Source organism: Kryptolebias marmoratus, linkage group LG19 (assembly GCF_001649575.2).
Source record: "Kryptolebias marmoratus isolate JLee-2015 linkage group LG19, ASM164957v2, whole genome shotgun sequence".
In the NCBI taxonomy this organism is placed as follows: Eukaryota; Metazoa; Chordata; class Actinopteri; order Cyprinodontiformes; family Rivulidae; genus Kryptolebias; species Kryptolebias marmoratus.
In genome coordinates, this window is record NC_051448.1 from 6,556,610 (window position 1) to 6,575,929 (window position 19,320).

Here is a 19,320-nt window from a genome sequence, read left to right on the forward strand (position 1 = left end):
TGGAAAGTAAGTAAAGTAGGGTTTACTGTGCATCAAAAGCATTGCTGTAATTAAAGATCATAACGTGAAAAGACACTACGAGTCAAATCGTGCCTCTTGTTCTGCAGGTTTTCCAGAAGAACCAGAAGAATTGCGTGGTAGGGGCTGCTCGCATCTTTTCACCAGAGTCAAGTGCCCATCAGCTGCTTTCGCACCAAAGCACTATCATTACGTCCCAGTGAGTAGTTTGGACATTAACCAAAAAAAGCTACTTTTTTCTAAGACTGAAACTGTGAGAGACTGCATGATTGCTGTTTTTACCAAGATTGTGGTAAGCAGAAATATTTGACAAATTACTGCATGTGGCCCTCAAACCCCCAGTATTATTTTTATATGGCCCACTTGGAATTGAAGTTGAAATGGGTAGGTTCGTTACAAATTAATAATAACACTTCAGCTAATAATTTCAAGAAAAACACAAATATTTCAAATATCGGCTTACAAAATAGTCTTTGTTCTTTTGATGTGGGTTTCTGGAGTAGTTAAAAAAAACAGCTGTAAATAGCACTCAGAACAAGCTCAGCTGAGAGAATCGGGAAAAGGTTTTCACAGTGGAGTCACACTAACAGCTAATCAGATCTTGTCTCATTCAAAAGTGCACTTAGGTCATGTAAAACAATTCAAACTAAAAAAAATATCAAGCAGTTTTACACCTTTTACTAATTGTTTACTATCATTATTGTTCATATTATAGACTTTAAAAAGGGTTTAGATCTAAAGAAGAAGGAATAGTCAAATGAGGCATTCTGATAATTGTTTATACATATCTATAACATCTAAATTCTTTCAAGATTATTTAAAAAATAAGTGATTAAATAGTGAGGTATTTTAAATACCTGGATATGTAAAACAGAACACAATATATAAAATCATAGGCACTATAGAATTTCACTATAGAAGTCTGTTTTTAAGTAAACATATTGTGATTTCAAAGCAAACTATGATTAGAAAGGTAATATCTGACCAACAGAAAACCCTCTTTAACAAACGTTGCAGAACTTATCAGGAAACAATTCCCATATCAAACTCTCTTCTGTTCTTGTATCAGTGGACGGGACACTCACTGAAGTGTCTTTTAAAAAAACAAAACAAAACAAAAAGGGAGTCAGAGTAACGAGTATAAACAGAGATGCAAAAACGGGCATTTGATCGGACACCCGGTACAGGTCTGCTGTCAGGGTGACATTGTCATAAGACTGATGATGTTTTACTTTCTGTTGGCCTGACTGACTGAAGAGAATATTGACTGAGAAAATGAACAAGCCGTGTTATATATTTTATGACTTTTCCTCGCTCGTGTTTTCCCGAGGTTGTCGGGAAGGCCAGGGTCTAACTGATATGTTATCAGACTTGTCTGGCCTTATTATGAGCAGAAATATTTTTATATTTTTATTCTAGCTTCTGCATTTATAGAAAACAGCCATACTGTATGTGTGGGAGTGTACTGCCTGGATGTCAGGGGTTACGTTCATTTTGTTTGTGTGTGCGAGTGTGTTTTTCCTCGCAATCTCCTGCACAAAGTGTTTAAGTACACTTAAAGTCCTTTCACAATATGGTAGTTTGAAATAAAACTTCACAAAAGGATTGTCCCTTCACTATTCAGTAGTCGCACATCCCAGATTTAGCCTCAGCGTTAGTGATTAATTTGTCTGTAGGAAATCAAGACCTCAATTTATTCCGAATCTTTCCCATGTTTTACTTTTCTGCTCACAGAAATCATCAACCATCATCAAGGAGTCAAATGTGTGATGAAATGGAGCTGAAAAAATTAAATTAGTTCATCAGAATAAAATGAAAATGTATCTGAATCTAATAAAATGCCACTGATTTGGATGAATTATTGTTGCAGCATCGCAGCTTTTCAAATTTGAGAATTTGCTGTCTCTTTATGTTCTATGTCAGTGGATATTTATGTTTGAGAGGACTGGACAGAGTATGTCTTAAACCAACAGTTTTGAGAAGGAAAAAAAAAAAAGTAGAATAGCTGCAGCTATACATCCAAGTTTTTGTAAGATATGACCAAGCGTTGTTGCTGAAAATCAATTTATAGAAGGTTAATACTTAATGCTATGAATGAAGACCTGTACAGCAAACTGCTGAGGTGGGAGCCAGCTGAGCGGGCGAGGACACACAAAGGGACGGGAGACAAAAATGAAGCAAGAGAGATAGTAGTCAATCATGGCTAAAGGCTAATCCACAGACTGGATGTACCATCACTTTTTCTCACGATTGTTTAGATCTTGTGAAAATTAAAAACTTGTCATTTGTTGAGGGAATGCACGTCACCCACCGGAGCTCTAAACTTATATTTAGAATTCAACAGAGTAAGAGCAGCTTTTAATTATACACAATTCAGTTAGTGCTCAGAGATTGTGAATGACTCTCAGCTAATACTTATGACTGAGTTATAGCCATTTTTATTCCAGCTAAGATAGACTAGCGATGACGACCATCTTAATCCGTTGTAGATGTATATCCAGGGATGAATTCCATTAAAATCCCTCCACTGGTTTCGTGGTACATGTTGGTAGCATGACAGATGAACTAACACACACGCAGACAAGAGCCATAGGCAAAAACATTATCACCCGTCTTCGGATGGATTGTTCAGATGAGTTCTTAATGGCGACACTAACGCAGGTATTGTTTTGCTTTCAGGATGTTTTTGCCAGTGGAACAAGTAAATGATTTTAGATGCTTTTAGAAGAGTGTTTTGTAGAAGTCATGGTGAAGTAAAAAGTTTTAATGGGGAAACATTCTGGTGTAAATGTGTGCTGTATTCCCTTTTACCAGCTGCTGCCACCCATAACTCATTGTCACGTTGCAAATAGTTTCAGAAACTCAGGAAGGAAATGCACTCCCCTGTTATTTTGTCAGTTGTTTGCTACAATGACAGAGATAAGTTGGGTGGCTTGGGGAAGAGAGGAGGGGGAGGTCGATGGTCCTTAGATTCAAGCAAGCAGGAGACTCGATTGAGCCGAGCAACGGGCCGGCTGCCTGTGGGAAAATAAACAGCAGGCCTGAAGAATCAATTCAGTGTGCCTGTCAGAGGACTGTCAAACTCCACTCCATGATGGACAGTCTGGATGTTCACAGTCTATTTGCCGCTAGGCTGTGGAGCGGTGAGTAAGTGAACCATGCCGGACCGAGCACAGACAATATGAAGAGGGAGTGCAGAGCAATATTTGCTGTTAGCGTGCTAGATCAGCATAAACGTCAAGGCCGCTCTGCCGCGGCCAGAGGAGTCTCCTGGAGGTTCTCCAAGGCCTGGATGTGGGTGGATTTCTGTGTGAGGGGGAGCTACAGTATCAGTAAGTGTTTTTTTCAGTGGGAAACACATTTGTCAGTGTAGTTAACTGTTAATGATGAATCATACTTGAAATTTTAATTGACTCAACCTGTTTGCTTACGATTTGATTTGTTTTTCTTAGTGCTTGGACTTAAACTAATCTGATGAGCTGAAAGGAATTCATCAAAAATCTAAGATGGTAATAGTGGTGGAGTAACTATCTGTTTGGTTTATAAGAAAGGAGAAAGGAAGGGGGAAACTGTGCAGAACAACAAAAACCAGCAAGTATTTGCAAATATATATCACATATATTAGTCAAACTTTTAGTCAAATTTTTAGATTTTTACTATTCAGTTCAGATTATTTAAATTGCTTCATCACTAAAAAGAGTCCAGTTAACAAAACTTGTAGTAAAACACCAGCCTAGATAACTATCAGTCTGACACTTTTTGCAAAACAGTAAACACATGTATCTGCTTTAGGCACATAGTAGTGAACATGACAAATTGCACAGCATCTTTACTTCTTTGACATTAACTGTTGGAGTAAATGTTGTCTGTTAGAATGGCTCATAAACCACTGGATAGTTTTTGATGAAACTTTCAGAAAGTATTCACAGGATGTATGTCTTCAACTGATTAATTTTGCTTTGCTTCTCCTCCTGGGCTCCTTTCATATAGGGACAAGGACAGAAATCTATCTACGGTAGTTGTGCTATGACCATAGCTCAACTTAAGTGTGCATAAACACATCATTTTCATCTAAAATGGTTCTGCAACACAGGACTCTGAAGGCATCCCCCATATGAATACTTTTTTATCCTAAAAACCCAACCCTTGATTGTCTTTATGTTTTTTTTTTAATGTTTGTGTCATCCTTGCTGCTCATAATGTGTCTCATTAATTCTCAGTGGAAACTGAACTGCTGTGGTCAAACATTTTACCAAGAAAATGACAAACACCTGTGCAATCCAATACAACAGCTGTGTGATGTTTTTATGCAGCTCATAGATTTTCCAGCAGAGATTATAACCATTTCCCTGTTTATTATTGAGCTCGTAGTGGTTTGCTGTGGTGACGTACACAGTTGTTGTATTGAACAGTGCTCTCTAACTCTAAAGTAACATGATTGGAAAGATTACCTAATGGTTCTCAGAGACAATATTAGAGATAGTGGAGCTGTAAAAGATTATCTTGAATAAAATGCATTTGTATGAGGATTTCTGTCTGTACCTCTGTATATACTGTATTGTTTTTGTTTGTTTATTTCACCCAAATTTGGTTATCTAAACATAGAAAGTTAAATTTGGCCCACATCTCAGTGGATCCTTCTGCGTGCATTTGATCAGCAAAAATCACGCTGCTCTGTTTAAGCTGCGGCCTGCTTTTACTGCCTCCCCAGCAAGCAGATTTACATCCAACCTCCACTGCAGCTCCTTCTCTTTATACCTTGTCTGACTTTATCAGCTGCATCCGATGTCATTGATAACTGCTGGTTTTTGTGCTCTTAGGTTTTTTTTTAAAGCTCCTGCCTACCTCAAGAAGTCCATGTAGAAGGGCAGAAACATTCTCTGCTCTATATAAATGCCTGGTGTCACCTTCTAGTGCTTAAATTCAACAGAATAAAACTTTTGTTAAGAAATTGTGACTCTTCTCTGTGGTCTGTGCAGTCACTGATGCATCTACTTAAGTCTTTGCCTCTAGGCAAACTACTTTCTCTTACAATCTGTCTGAGATTACCGATCTGATCACACATGATCATAGCCTACGGCTCCCTGCCACGGTGCAACACTATCCTTCTGTCATTAACTTTGCCTTGTACATGTCTTGGATCATAAATGTCAAGTTCAGAGCAGTGAAAATATAACAAATCTAAAATTCATGGCTGTTCCATGTGATGGAAATAAGACCTTCCTTTTTCAGGATTGCAGGGAATCATCAGTAGTTCAGAAACTCTGTGTGATTTGCTAAAAAAAGACCCATCCTTGATGAAATGAAGCACCTCTTTGGACAACAAAGTACAACCAACGTACCTAAAAAACAGCTATCTAGGCTCAGTCTGCTTAAAGAGATAGTTCAGATGTTTTGGACTGTGGTTCTGTGAAAAGGTTATGAACAAATATCTTACCTGTTGTAGATGGGTTCTTGAACAACGTCAGATTGAAGAAAGTTTATTTCTGATCAGATCCAAAACCACAGTGAGTGGCTGCCATCATTAAATTACTTAAATTTCATAGGCATTAGTGCAAACACTATTTTTATAAACTCTGCCAATTTAACCTTATATACTTATTTACTTAAATCTCTATGGTATTTTCAAGTGCATGTAGCAGCAGCATCAGCTAGCTGTGACACTTTTTGGTACCACTTGAAGCTGTATCGACAGTAATACATTTCTTCTGACATAACATGTGATATTAAACTGACACTAGTGTAAAGATTTGTTTTTTAAAAAGTGACCACCTGCACCATTATACAAATTGAGTTTGAAGGAAGGCAGCAATTTACTTTATTCTTGCTCTGCTCAGAATAGCTATTAACTTGTCTATCCTGTCAAAATTAATCTCTATTTTGCCAGACTGAGATCATCCAGCCTTCAACCTTTTCACAGAACCCCGCTTCAGATCTGAACCAAACTCGTCTTAGTTTAAGAAACGTAAAGACATGTCATGTTTGAGGGCAGCAAATTAGGAGACTGACATGTTCACTATCTACAAAACATTGTTTTTACGTGATGAAGGTGGAGGTCTTGAAGCACTAACTTTGAGAAGATTCTTATTAACTAATCCCTGGAGAGGTATGAAGAATGATTCTTGCACTTGTTCCCTTCATTTCCAGGTTTGAGGAAGGGTGTTGAGGATCCATCAGTCCAAGGAGGAAGAAACAGGCAGTGGAGTGGATAGGCTGACGGCTCTCAGGTGAGTATGTGGTCCTTTTTTCAGGTTTCATCAGAGAGAAGTTATCCACAGAAGAGACTCAGAGCTTGAAGTAATACACAAACACTGAGTGTTGTGTGTCAGTTCAGTCATCATATACACCAGAGGGTAAACTGCACAAGGGAAAACCCAGGATTTCAAGTAAGACACAACACTAGAGTAATCAAAAGTTTGAATAAGGAATGTTCTAGAGTAACCACTATGTTCACCAGAGGATTGTCTGGGCTGATTCCAAACGCTGTGAAGATGATGAAGTTGTGAGCCTCAGGTGTGACAAGTCAACCAGGAAGTGAGTTTCTGTCCAGCACAAATTCATCCATCCAGGGAAAAAGAGGGTGAAAAGGGGGAAGAAAGGAAGAAGAGCCTGGAGCAGGCTGGAATCTTATCAAGAAGCAGCAGGAATGAAATGCTGCTTCATGACAAATTCATTAATAAAATGTTGAATTTAATAAGAAGCTAAATACAAACAACAACTCAGCAAGGGTCATTGTTCCTGGCATTTCTGCTTTAGACCAACAATAATTGCCTTTTTCACTTGCACTGCGTTGACATTCTCAGAGTTGACATGATAGTCATAGGTTTAAATTTTTTTTATTTTTTGTTTTTGATGATTCTGCACAGCAGTGGAAATAAAAACACTAAAAAAAGGCAAAGGTGTAATTTACCATCATCTTCAAATGATATGTGACAAGATAATCATCTGTTCATTGGTCAAATACAAGTCTCTGGTGAATTTCTTTCAAATAATATGATTTTGGTTTGAGGTATCCAGGCAGTTCCTTTCTATAAATAATACAAAGCTGTTTATTCGACATGAGACATCATGGACACAGAGTCTCACTCCTAAAAGCTACGTATTTGCACATAATAGTGCTCAGGAAGGATCACGAAGGCTTTTGGTTCACTGGCTGGGTCACAGTCCAAAGATGCACATGCAACATGCCAAAACGTATGGCACTCAGGGGGCAGAATCCCAGAAAACAAGGTCAGCGTCTCTGCAGACCCTCTTCTATGTTTGCATCCAGCGGCTTGTTCTGCCGGGGCGTTCATGCTCCACTGCTCTGGTCTGGAATGCTCAGCTCGCCTTGGGGTGTCTGGGTCCTGCAACGTCAGACGGTAAATCCTCTCGTGTCTGATGGCTATTGATTAGATATTCACATCGTGCCTCCTACCCAGGAGAAAACATCTCTGGCCTTGGCTGTCTCGCACTCATCATCCTCTTCTCCCTATTCACAACCGCTCCTCACAAATATGACAATACAATATTTTATGCAGAATTCAGGCACAGCTTCTCATTTTATTCCCAGCTAAACAAACATTCGGCTTCACATTTGTTTTTCTGGCAGCATGACTTCCCACATTTTTTCTTTCTCTGGTGGCTGCATGACAAAACTAACTATTGACCATATATTTTAAACAGGATATACTAATATTAATACACACTTAAATAATTTGCATGTTGAATAATCCATTTATATACTTTACATATCGAGTGTGTGATGAGTCATGCTCACATTATGTCCCCCTATTCCACTATATTACTTATGTTCATCCAATAACATAATTTCTCTACTTGTTATAAACTCAGTTTGCTGCTAGATTCAAATCTTGAAGTAAAATCAAGCTTTTCTGTGTTAAGCCAGGCCCAAAACAAGCAACTGGGTACTTAAAAGAAAAGCTCAAAATCTCTTACAATAAGCTGACCTGGCACCTAAGAAGCCAAAGACGTGTTGTAATTGACAAGTTTGAGGTGTTGTAATTGACAAAAAAAACAAGTTAAGTTTTTTAAGCCTTAAATAACTAATTGAAACTACACATATTTAAAACATTTATATTTGAACATACAAACATGCAAGGTTAAAAAAAATCAACACCTGAAAAAATATTCAGAGGTGTATTTTTATTTTATGTTTTTTTTAAGCCAGGCAAATGATCCATTCATTTACAGGGACGGGTGGACTTGGAACCTATTCTGCAGCCAGCCACTAGGTGGCACTCATCCTTCTGTAGCCTCAACGTCCAACTTCTGATCCTATTAAAAATCTAATATTTTGAGCAATTATCTGATCTTTTCATGTGGGGGTTTGGCCAAACATTATAAACAATAAATATCTTACCTGTTGTACATAGCTCTTTGAATGAACTCAGTTTTGACCATATTTACAAGCTAACAGCTAGTCCAAGTGGACCTGGGACCAAAGTGGATTGCTGAGTTTTAAAACTTTTAGTTTAAAAGATTTTACTGCAGCTCATCCAAATGCTGTTTTATAAACCAGCACACTGTTGTCAATGTTGCAATACACAAATATTTACATAAGATTCTTTGGTTATTTCTAAGCACAAATAGTGGAAGCAACAGCAGCTGAACGGACAGTGGTGCAAAGGTTTATAAACTCTTATTTCTCCCAATCGAGGTAGTTTATAGAGCTACTGTATCTACAGCAGGTAAGATGTTAATCACTATTAATTTTTCCCCAAAACTCAATTTCCATACATCTGAACTATCCTTTTAGTTTAGTGCTGTAATGCGGCTAAAATCAGCATATTTATTGTAGCTTAATTTAATTATTGCCTAAGGATTTTTTTAACCAAAAAATGTAGTTTGCATGGTTCATAGCTAATTCAAATTAAGGCTTTATTCAGGTTAATGTCAAAACATTGCTTCGCATGTAAACACAGCCACTGTGTTATTTCACTTTCCACTTGTCTTGTCATTTTCACTTTGTCGATGCCTCATTTAATCCCTCTCTCCTACTTTAACCTGTCACTTTGGTACCTTCTCTCTGGGACACAGCAAGCACTGTGGATGAAATTGATGCCCACCAGGAAGTCATGAAGCATGCTGTGTGTCGCTGCAGATCATGGTAATATATGCAGATGAGTCTTTGCATATGAATTAAGTTTTCTCCCTTGGGCGAAGGTCTAAACTTAGCTGACCAGGCATCCAGCAGAAGCACTTTTTGATGCTGGTTGCAAAATGCTGATTGAAGTGCGCTGTTAAACTAAATGAATAAAACAAACAGGTAAACCTCACAGTTGGACACGTGGTACATTAAAGACCTCGCATTCCTGGAAGAAAGGCACATTGTGAGATCTCATGAGATGTGACAGCAGTCAGTGTGTGTTGAAAATGAGGTTCAGATATTACCACACAATATTAGCTCTACCTGTAAATCCGATTACTCTGTAAGGATTTTCTTTTCTCGGTTAAGGTTGATTAGTTGGGGTCATCTTGAACTGGGTTTAGATGTACAGTTGATTATTACTTTGAGTTTTGTTAAAGTCTGCCCAGTGGTTTGTGAGATATTTTGCTAACACTACAGACAAGGAAAAAAAGATTGCTTTTGGTAATGTGTGATAATAGTAAGAGACTTCAAAAAGGCACAGCAAACCTGATGTGTACATTTTTTTTAAGGAGGATGGAAAAAAAACTCATTGATTTTTGCTTTTCCTGCCCAGAAACTCTTTAAACACCAAAGTGGCATCATCATACGGCAGTAAATGTAATTTAGGAGACAAAAACTGCAGCTTAACTATTTATAGCTGAAATGTGAGTGAAAAGTAAACAAGCTTAAGTAACAATCAAAGGTAAAATACATCATTTTTATTTGCTCAGTGCATCTCCCTGCGAAATTCTGCTGCACATTTACGGCACACCTCCTCCGCTGTGTCATATTTTAGCTTTTAGCTAAAAATATGGCCGTAATCTAATTTCCAGGTGAAACCGAACATACATAATGTATTTTTATTTATTTTATTTATTTATTTTGCATTATCTCAGTTGGGTTTTAGCATGGAGTGCTTCTTATGAGTGTAAACCTAGATGCAAGCAAAGCCAACCTTCAACCATTTCTGTCTGTGTGTGTGTGTGTGTGTGTGTGTGTGTGTGTGTGTGTGTGTAACAGAAAGGAAAAACAGACTGACAGAGAGGGTTGCTTGTTTCTGATTTTCTGTGTGAATGCAGAGTTGAGTGTGTGGGGTTGAGGAAGTGTGCTTCGGTTTGTGCCACTGATATGGAGATGGGATTTTCAGGATTTTGCTCAAGGATTGTCACAGTGAATACATGAGTGTATGTAAATCTGTGGAAAAAATGGAAATCACTGTTTGTCTGTGGAAGAGAGTTTTACTGACTGCATGTGTGATTGTTCCAAACAAAAATAAAAAAAGCATTCTTGTTCATCATGTCTTTGAAGAGACCTGGGGATATTTTAAGAATTTGCAGGTTGAATATGTCAGTGTGTGTGTGTGTGTGTGTGTGAGTGAGATTTGCCTGTCCCCGAGCTGCAGGGCAACCTGCGAGCCTCTGCTAACCCTCTCTCAGGTGATTTAGGAAGCTATCGATTTTCATAGTTCTTTCTTTGTTTCTTTGCTTTCTTGTAAATAGCAGATCAAACTTGCTATTGTTCTGTTTGTTTTGTTCTTTCTCCTGCGGGCTATTTACTCTGACATTTCCACCATCATCCTTGTTATGTGGTGCAGAAAAATCATTTCATTTCTCAGCATCTCTGCAGAGTATTACAGACAAAACCAACGGCGATGATGATGATAAAGAGCCTGTTGCAAATGAAATATCATGGTTGAGAAGCTTTTGATGATCTCATTATGACTCTTTTTGTCAAGTTCGTAAAAAAAAATAGACAAAACACAGCTTATACTGGTAATGTAGGGGAAATCTACAGTTTACTTTTAAATCTTAAACAGTCAGTTCATCTAAATCGATCCTGTTGCTTTTGGATTTAAGACATGTAGCCTTTTGGCTTCTTTACCCAGATGTTCACATTAGTTTTAAATGTTTTTACTTCAAAGTGTATGCATGAGGATTACATTTTTGTTACTCACACAAAATAGAAGAAAATCCTTCAAATTAAAAGCCTAACAGTACTTGATTGGATGCATATCACCCATCATTTTATAACACAGTTTTCAACAAACAGAGAAATGCTGAGAAGAGTTGAAGTCATAACTGTTTCAGTCAAACCTTGAAAATAACGTTATGGACAATCTCATGTCATATTGTAAGATTCTTTTTCTAAGGTCAGTTAGCGGCAGCAGCCATCTTGATTTGTGTTGGTTCTGAAGGTTAATCAGTTATAGATGTGCATCCAGTGATTTAGTTATTTTTTCCTGAAAGTTTTATTAAAATGTGTCCAGTGGTTAATAACAAAATTTTAAACAATGTGCAATTACACATCCTGTTCAGAAGCAGGCTAGAACAATTATATTAGTGTGTATGTGTAAAAATAATTCAACATTTGTCTTTATAGAATTCAGAATGAGGTAAGAAATAAGTTTTGTTTTTTTTTACCACAAGGATTACAAATGTACAACGCCCACATGGGTACTGTACATTTTACAAGGAGCTGTTAAGGAAGGTTGTTGTCATTAAATGGTTTTTATGTGGTCTGCCAAAATGTTTGGGCAGGTTTTAAATATCAGCCTAATGGGAATGTCAGTATCCAATATTTCCCAAGAGAAATGACTAGGCTCTGCCTGTAAGCCATCTGCCCACAGTTTATTCTTCTGCTACCGGTCCCACAAGTAAACTGTGCTTATGATCCTAGTTGTTCATATGATGCACGGCACTATCTAAATAATCCAACCAGAGACCTTGTATGACAAAGCAGGATTAGTGGCTTAACAACATAACTTGAGGTTCAATTCAGGATTTGCAGTATCATAAAGCTGCTTCACTTCTCACCTGGCTGTGTCACCATTAATCTCAAAACGGCTTCAAGATTAGAGAGCAACATCAATCACTGCACTTAAAAAATGGGCCAAAAACGGGTGTACGAGAGCAGAAGTCTTGTCTCTTTAGTCTCTCCTCGAGTTGCACTGTGAAATGGGAATATGCAGGTGTGTGAGGCTCTGTGAGCAGTTTTAAACTGAACAGGCATCCAGGCTAATACTGGGCTAAATAAAACCTAAAGGTGAAAGTTTTGTAAATACTACTTCTGGTTTCTTAACAGCCTTCAGTCACGATTTGTTTGAAAAGAAAATAAAGTGGAAAATCTCCCCAGGATTCAAACCTAGGTCTTCTACATCAAAGTTTATTGCAGTTTTCATTCCACCAGTCAGTCATACATCACCAGGCAGACGTCTTTGATGCGAAGCCAGCGGTACTCAGATCCTTCTATTACCTTTAATGCTCCCCCATTTCATAACCTAATCAGGCATCCATGACCTGGCTGTGTAACATGATCCCTGTACAATGCCGTGTTGCACCATGCAACACAAATCTAATCTAATCTGATCAAACTGTTGTCTCCGAAATTTGAACAAACATCCACAATATAGCAATCTCTTGAATCCCTGGGAAACATTAGAGATTTGACTTATTGGCCTTGTTGTTTTCAGCTGTTATTTTGGTTTGTTTATATTCTTTTCCCAAACTTACAGTTCTCTGTTTGCTAACTATAGCAGATGAGACACTGATTTTCATGTAACCCCACTAGAAAACCTGAACTACTCCTTTAGTTTGTCACTACTTTGGCAGGAGCCGTTGTGATGAGACAAACTGTGTGATTATATTTCAGCTGCATGGCTGATCTCTGTATTTTTCATTTGTCATTTTAAGTAAAAAATGATGTCCACCAAACTCTTTCAGGTAAATACTATGATAAACATCTGTCACTACCAATCTGTGTTTTGTTGTAATCTGGGACTCAGGAGGATCCAGATTCCACATCCAGTGATGATGATGAACCAGTGAAGATAACAAAAAGCAAAAATGAAGTGATAAAACGGAGTGAAGTCATTTCAGGCAGAGAGCTGAGATTAAATTAGCATATCTGAATTTTTAAACTGCTGCTTCAGAAACACTGAAGCACACTGATTATTGTTTTGGTTATCAGTTGATTTATTATGTCACACATGGGTTTGGAAAACAGACGTTTTAATCAAGCAATTCTCTGGTAAGATCACGGCAAACTGTTTCTGTTGCAAGTCATTTCACCATCACCGTTACATTATTCAATTTCTTTATTATTTATATGTTTATTGGCCACCTCTGGAGGTGTGTGCTTATTTGTCTGTTAGCAAAATATCTCATAAACCCCAGAATAGATTTTAAGAAAACTCCAAGTGAACTACAACTTCACATCTACAACCTTTGAAGTCAGCGTAATTAAAGATGGCCACCACATCTAATCAGCTTTAGCTAACACAAAAATGGCTATAACAAATATTTGATGTGGTAGTAGCTGAGAATTATCTTTAACACATTCTCTGGGCTCCAACAGATATCACGTCTTCACGCACAATCATTTATGAAGAATTAACCATCACGCAGTCATTTCTTTAGCTGAACAATGTTGCTGATGAATTCAGTAATGTTGATAAAATTGTTGGATGATTGGATGATAATGGGGAAAAAGCTCATGATGGCGTAATAATGCTGATGTTATTGCAGAAGGAACGGCATTATTATGATGCTGATGAGAATGATGACGATGGTTATCACTGCGAGGCTGATGAAGGCGATGATACGCTGTCTGAATGTAATAATGATGACAAAGGAGCTGTAGATGAAAGTAATACGATTTGTGATCATAACATTTAGATAAAAGGTATTTTCAGCAGTCAGATATTTGTCTGGCTCATTCAAGTTTGTTTTTTCTTTTTTCTCACCTTGGTATTTTAGAGATTTGACTCATGCATGACCACAGGAAAGTGAGAAGAAGCAGGGTACATCTGTGATATTTCTGGTGATTTTAGTCAAGATATTATCAGATTGTCATATTAGACCAAAAAGGATCCTGCTAAAATTGATAGGTGTTAGTTTAGTTACTCAACACATAATGAAACATACTTTTTTATTTTATCTCATGAAAAAAAAAAATTCTAAGCTACGATAACAAATAGCTGTGTCTGTCAGGAGGTAGACACATATTTGAGCTGATTTATTCTGTTCGATTTACTCTGGCTAATGCCTTCACACACGAAACCAACTGCAACAGTGGCAGAGCCGAATTAAACTTGCAATCAGGAGGTTCTTGCAATGTAATTAAATGAAACCTATTTATGAAGACTTCATTTTTTTAAAAGATCCACCAAAATTGAGCTGCATAATTATGTTCCTTTCTGCAAACAGTCAAGCAAAGTGTCTTATGGAGATTATTTAAAATGTAAATGACTGATTTGCATTAAAAAAAAAACTTGTCAAAAGAACATAAGAAATGTGGGGAAATAATTTCCACACAATTTAATTCCTTGGTTTTTTTACGCAGTAATTTTAGAATTTAATACATCTTGGTAGTGTTAGTATAATCCTTTAGAAATTATTCAGATTTTTTTTTACTGGTGATGAGGTTGATTGATTATAATTGGGTCGGTAAACTTTTGGGGTTTTTTTGTGATTAAATGTTTCTCTTTTTACAGTTTCTGTCATATTTTAGGTAAACATTTCAGTAAAAACATGATTACTGTTGTATGAACAAGTAATTTCTGTTGTGTCCATTTTGTGGAATGACTGAAAACATGTCTGAGACAGCAAAACCTTATCAAACCTGGTTCAAGAGCTTTAACCTTTTTTTTTTTTTTAATTAGTTCAACCATCTTGTTTAGGTTGGGAATCAACATTGACAAATAAGCTGAATCGTTTTTAAGACTATGTTGACCTAAAATATATATAGTATGTATCTTAGAAACAACAAGTGCTTAACTCTAAAATAAATTGGTTCAAATATGTGTGCAAAACTATTTTCATCGAAGAATTTACTTTTTATTCTTGTTGGTTGAATGCACATCAAACAAATGAACATATCTAAACTCTGTTTATTATCCAGAAATGTTTTGAAAGGGACATCCAACAGATGTTTTGGATTTGCCGTGTCCTGGATGTCTGAGAATCTCCCCCAGCACCTAAAAGGGACCCTTAGGAACCGTGAACAGAAACAAGCAGGTAAAGAAAATGGATGGATAGGACGGGATACTTTAGAGGTTTTGAAGTGGGATTCTATGCAAAGGTTATAAACAATCTCTTACCTGTTGTAGATAGTTCTTTGGACAACCTAAATTTGGAAAAATAAAGAATAATGATTAATTCTGGCGAGCTAACAGCTAGTCTGAGCAAAGCCAAGACCAAAGTGGATTCATGTCATCCTAAATCAATTCAAATGTAAAAACTTTCATAGTAATTCAGGCAAAAGCTGTTTTATAATCCTTTATACCACAATTTGTTTTGTATTATACTATTAGTTCGGCAGAAATATTAAGATATTCCAGTCAGAAGTGCGCTGGAAGTGCAACAGCCAGCTGTTACTGCCATTATACGTGCTTGCAAATTCCCATATAATTTTTTAAAACTGTTTTATGCAAAATTGACAGCAATAGGTTTATAAAATAGCATTTACATGAACTTTGATTGTTTTTGTTTGTTTAACTGAAGTTGTTGTAAGACAACAGCAGATTACTTTGGCCTTAGCCCAACTTAGACTAACTGTTAGTTCAACAATCGGATCAGAACTAATCTGTATTTTTCCAGAATGAGGTCACTAACTAGCAAAATATAAACTGTTTACAATCTTTCCACAAAAGCCCACTTCAAAAGATCTGAACTTTTGCTTTAAATCAAAAGTGCCTAGTTATAATCAGAGGTGTTGGCATTGCTACCTGTTCTTGGTCTGCTTTGAATTTTGCCATGCCATTTTGGATGTTTTCCAAAATCATTTACAAAGTATTCTTTAAAAAAAACATTGGAACTGAGACATTTGACCTAAAAATAGTCTTAACTTCTGTTAATTTCACTCATCTGTGCTTGCTGTATGATAATGACATCAAGCTGGTTGTTGCTGATGAAGAGGATGTCTATGAGCACATGTAAATGATGTAAGGGGAATATGATAATGATCCTACTAATGACTGCAATGACATGAAAATGAAATGCTGGAGAGCAAAGACAGCAGTGCTAATGAAGCCAAGTGGGGGAAAGAATCAGTGGCAGTTTTACTCTAATGGAGGGCATTTTGTGTGTAAGCATTACTGCACGGGGGAAGTAACTTGTCTCACTGTCAGGGAGACAACCCTAAAAGATTTTTGGCCCATCATGAAACAAATGTTATGCAGAGCAGAAAAGCAACCATAGCAACCATTTATCTCAATATAATATCACTCATGGGTCCAAGTTGGTCACAAAGCTTGACTTCAGACTTGTATTGAGCTCATTTCCACTGAATTATCATGCCAGTTTATCTTGCAAAATGGCATCCAAATTTGTCTCTCATTTTAAAAGATTCATTGGGGGTTTGAAGCAGGCCTTATTCCTAGCGGATATGTATCTCCAAGAACACAGATGCTCTGTTACTTGCCTCACAGAGAGGCTGAAAATCCCCCGCAGATGTGCTCATTTCCCTAAGCGAGGGGAAATGGCACGCCTGTTTGCAGAATTTGGACACGTTTTCTGCTAATGATTCAAAAATAAACGGTTAAGTAATTCTGCCGTGGACAGATCTTGTCTCATTTGGCAAGATTTTGTTTATACATATACGTTCCTAAGTGTCAAGTTTGGTGCCCTGACAACACTTGTGAGCAACAGTGGTAATTAGGCTGTAATCAAAGAAAAGCAGTTCCTAAAATGAAGTCTCAGGGGTGTTAAGTGACCAAAATGTGAGCGCAAGAAAAACCAAGAAACCTGATCAGACTGAGGGAACTTCTTTATCTAATGCACCTCACACCACTGACTGTGAATTCTCATATGTTCTTTCATTGTAATTATTTTAGCAAAGCTGCACAAAGAGCTGCTGACCACAACCTCACCCTGGGACCCACAGCCAACAGAATAATAATGATGAAAATTTAGGCCAATCTCTCCGGTTTTAGGTCTCATTCAACATGAGTCAGGCAGCAGAATGTGTTTGTATCAGTCTGTGAAACCTAAATTAAATCTATGTAGATGAGAACTGGCCCCCATTTCTCTGAGAACTCTGTGGGAACGCAAAAAAACGGAGGAAGATTTTAATGGGGCTGAAACTAGCATTGGTGTTTGCTGTGTTGGTTTTCTGTGTAGCGGGGGTTTAAAAGAAGCCAGACCAAATTGAACCACTGGAATGAGCTCTGGGGAATAAGCTGAAGGATTAAGCAGAAGTGGCAGAAAAGAAGCAATGGGAAAGAAGTTTCAAAAAGAGATGAAAAACGTCTATAGCACAAGGTGAGGGAGATGAGTGAGAAATGAAGATGAAGTGAGGCAGAGAGGACAGAGGATGAATGTTTGAGGCCATGAGATTAAAAAAAAAAACTTCAATAAAACCAGTTGGCTTTGGGCTGCATTGGAAAATAGAAAAGGTAGTCTTTGAGTGGTGAGCCCAGAGGCCAAAGGAGCAAAGAAGGGTCCCAGTGAGACCAAGCAGTAGACCGGCCTTTCTTTGTGATCAAAACCTCATTTAAAGTAGTTAAAGGAATAGTCTAGACATGTTTGAAGTGATGTTCTTTCAAATATCAGTACTTGGTGCCTTATCAGCGGTGACATCAGCCATCGAGCACAAATTTTGGAAAAAGAGGTAGAAATCTTCTCTAGGCTAAGCGAATGGACAGCCAAGCAAAGGCCTGTTCATCATTTTTTAAACTTATAAGCTTGAAAGTTTTAATAGGCGTGAAAAACAAACAAGCCCTTGTTTGCCTAGCCTGGACAAAGACCTCTTTCTCCACTCTGTGCTCTGACTGATCTCACAGCTGATAAAGAACGAACTACTGATAACTATTTAATAGAGCATCACTTCAAAAATGACCAAAATATGCCTTTGAGGCAAGAAGAGCTTTGCTATTCTTAGCTCCCCCAAAAAAGGAAACAGAATTCTCATTTGCTGTCTTTTATAACACCTCAACACAATACCATTTTTCATCATGTTCCAGAGACATAAAAGTGGGCACACTTTGTGTTGCGACTGTCCTTTTCATGGCATGACTAATACGTACAGCACAAAACTTTGTCTTAAAACACCATGGGATGAAGTTGTGGAGGAAATGATCCTGCTGGGGAATGATATAACTGAGACGCTGCTCCGCTCACAGAAAACGTAAATCCTTTTCTGGCCGGGGTTCAGTAATGACTGAAGAACCCTGCTGTGTCCTCTCTGCTTGTTCCTCTCCTCCTCCAGTTTTAACCTGTTTTTTTTTTCTTCTTCTTCTTCTCCTAGTTCTCTTTTCTAATTTAGGTAAGAACAGAAAATGTATCTGGTTGTGCATTTCTGTTGTGAAGTGAAGCTGTACCTTCTAAGTAACTGACATTCATCCATCTATCCATCCATCCGTCTTTTTATAGGTTAACCTTTCTAGATAAGTAAAATAAACATAAATGTATAAAAATAAATTAAATTATACAAGGTATTTTTTTTAAATGCTGTCCTGTTAATCACCTGTCAGATCTGTCAGATCTACTGTGCAGGTGGAAGCTCCCAGCCATCTTTTGGGATTTGGAAAACTCAGAAATGTGTCAGGCATCTGCATTTAAGTTGCTTCTCTAAGATTAGAAACAATTCCCTCAGGAGACAAGAAATCTATTTCAATGATAGGAACAAACATAAGGAAAAAATAAAATATATTTCGCAACCTGGAACATGTGTTTTCTGCTGTACTTACTGCACTTTTCCTGTGACTTATACAGGAGAAGTTAGTAAGTGGAAACAGAGGAGGGATATTTCTCTGGCTGTCCAAATATTTCTTCCATGGTCTTGTCTTCTTGGCACCAGGACCGAGTCACTATGATCTGAAAATACTGAGCTGAGCAGAGTTCATCAAAAAAACTGCCATCGCTGCCAGTTCGGTGACAAGAGTGAGAAGGTGCAACAACCGCAGAGGAGGCTTTGTGAGTCAGTGGATTTGGCTGGAATGAAGAGCCTGGTGTCCCCTGAGAGCCTGGGCTCACCTCGCCATTACCCGTAAATCCCGGCTTCTCTCATTATTAAGTAAATTCATCTTGTCAGACGTCAGGGTGTGGCTGGATTTAGGCTCCTGATTGCCATCTAGCTTCAGCGTGCGGCCTTTGTCCTCAGTCAGAGAGAGGAGATGCCCTTGCCAAACAGAGGTGTGACGTTGTTCTACACTGACATCTTTACAACTTCACCCT

General features: G+C 37.8%; 1 protein-coding gene across 1 annotated transcript in view; it reads left to right on the plus strand.

The window, feature by feature from the left end:
* fut8b (fucosyltransferase 8b (alpha (1,6) fucosyltransferase)) overlaps positions 1-19,320 on the plus strand; it is a 251,517-nt gene that overhangs the window by 120,854 nt on the left and 111,343 nt on the right. The window contains exons 7-8 of the mRNA XM_025005036.2: positions 108-217; positions 6,166-6,245. The gene's annotated coding sequence lies outside the window, so the exon portion shown is untranslated. The remainder of the gene's footprint in view (positions 1-107; positions 218-6,165; positions 6,246-19,320) is intronic.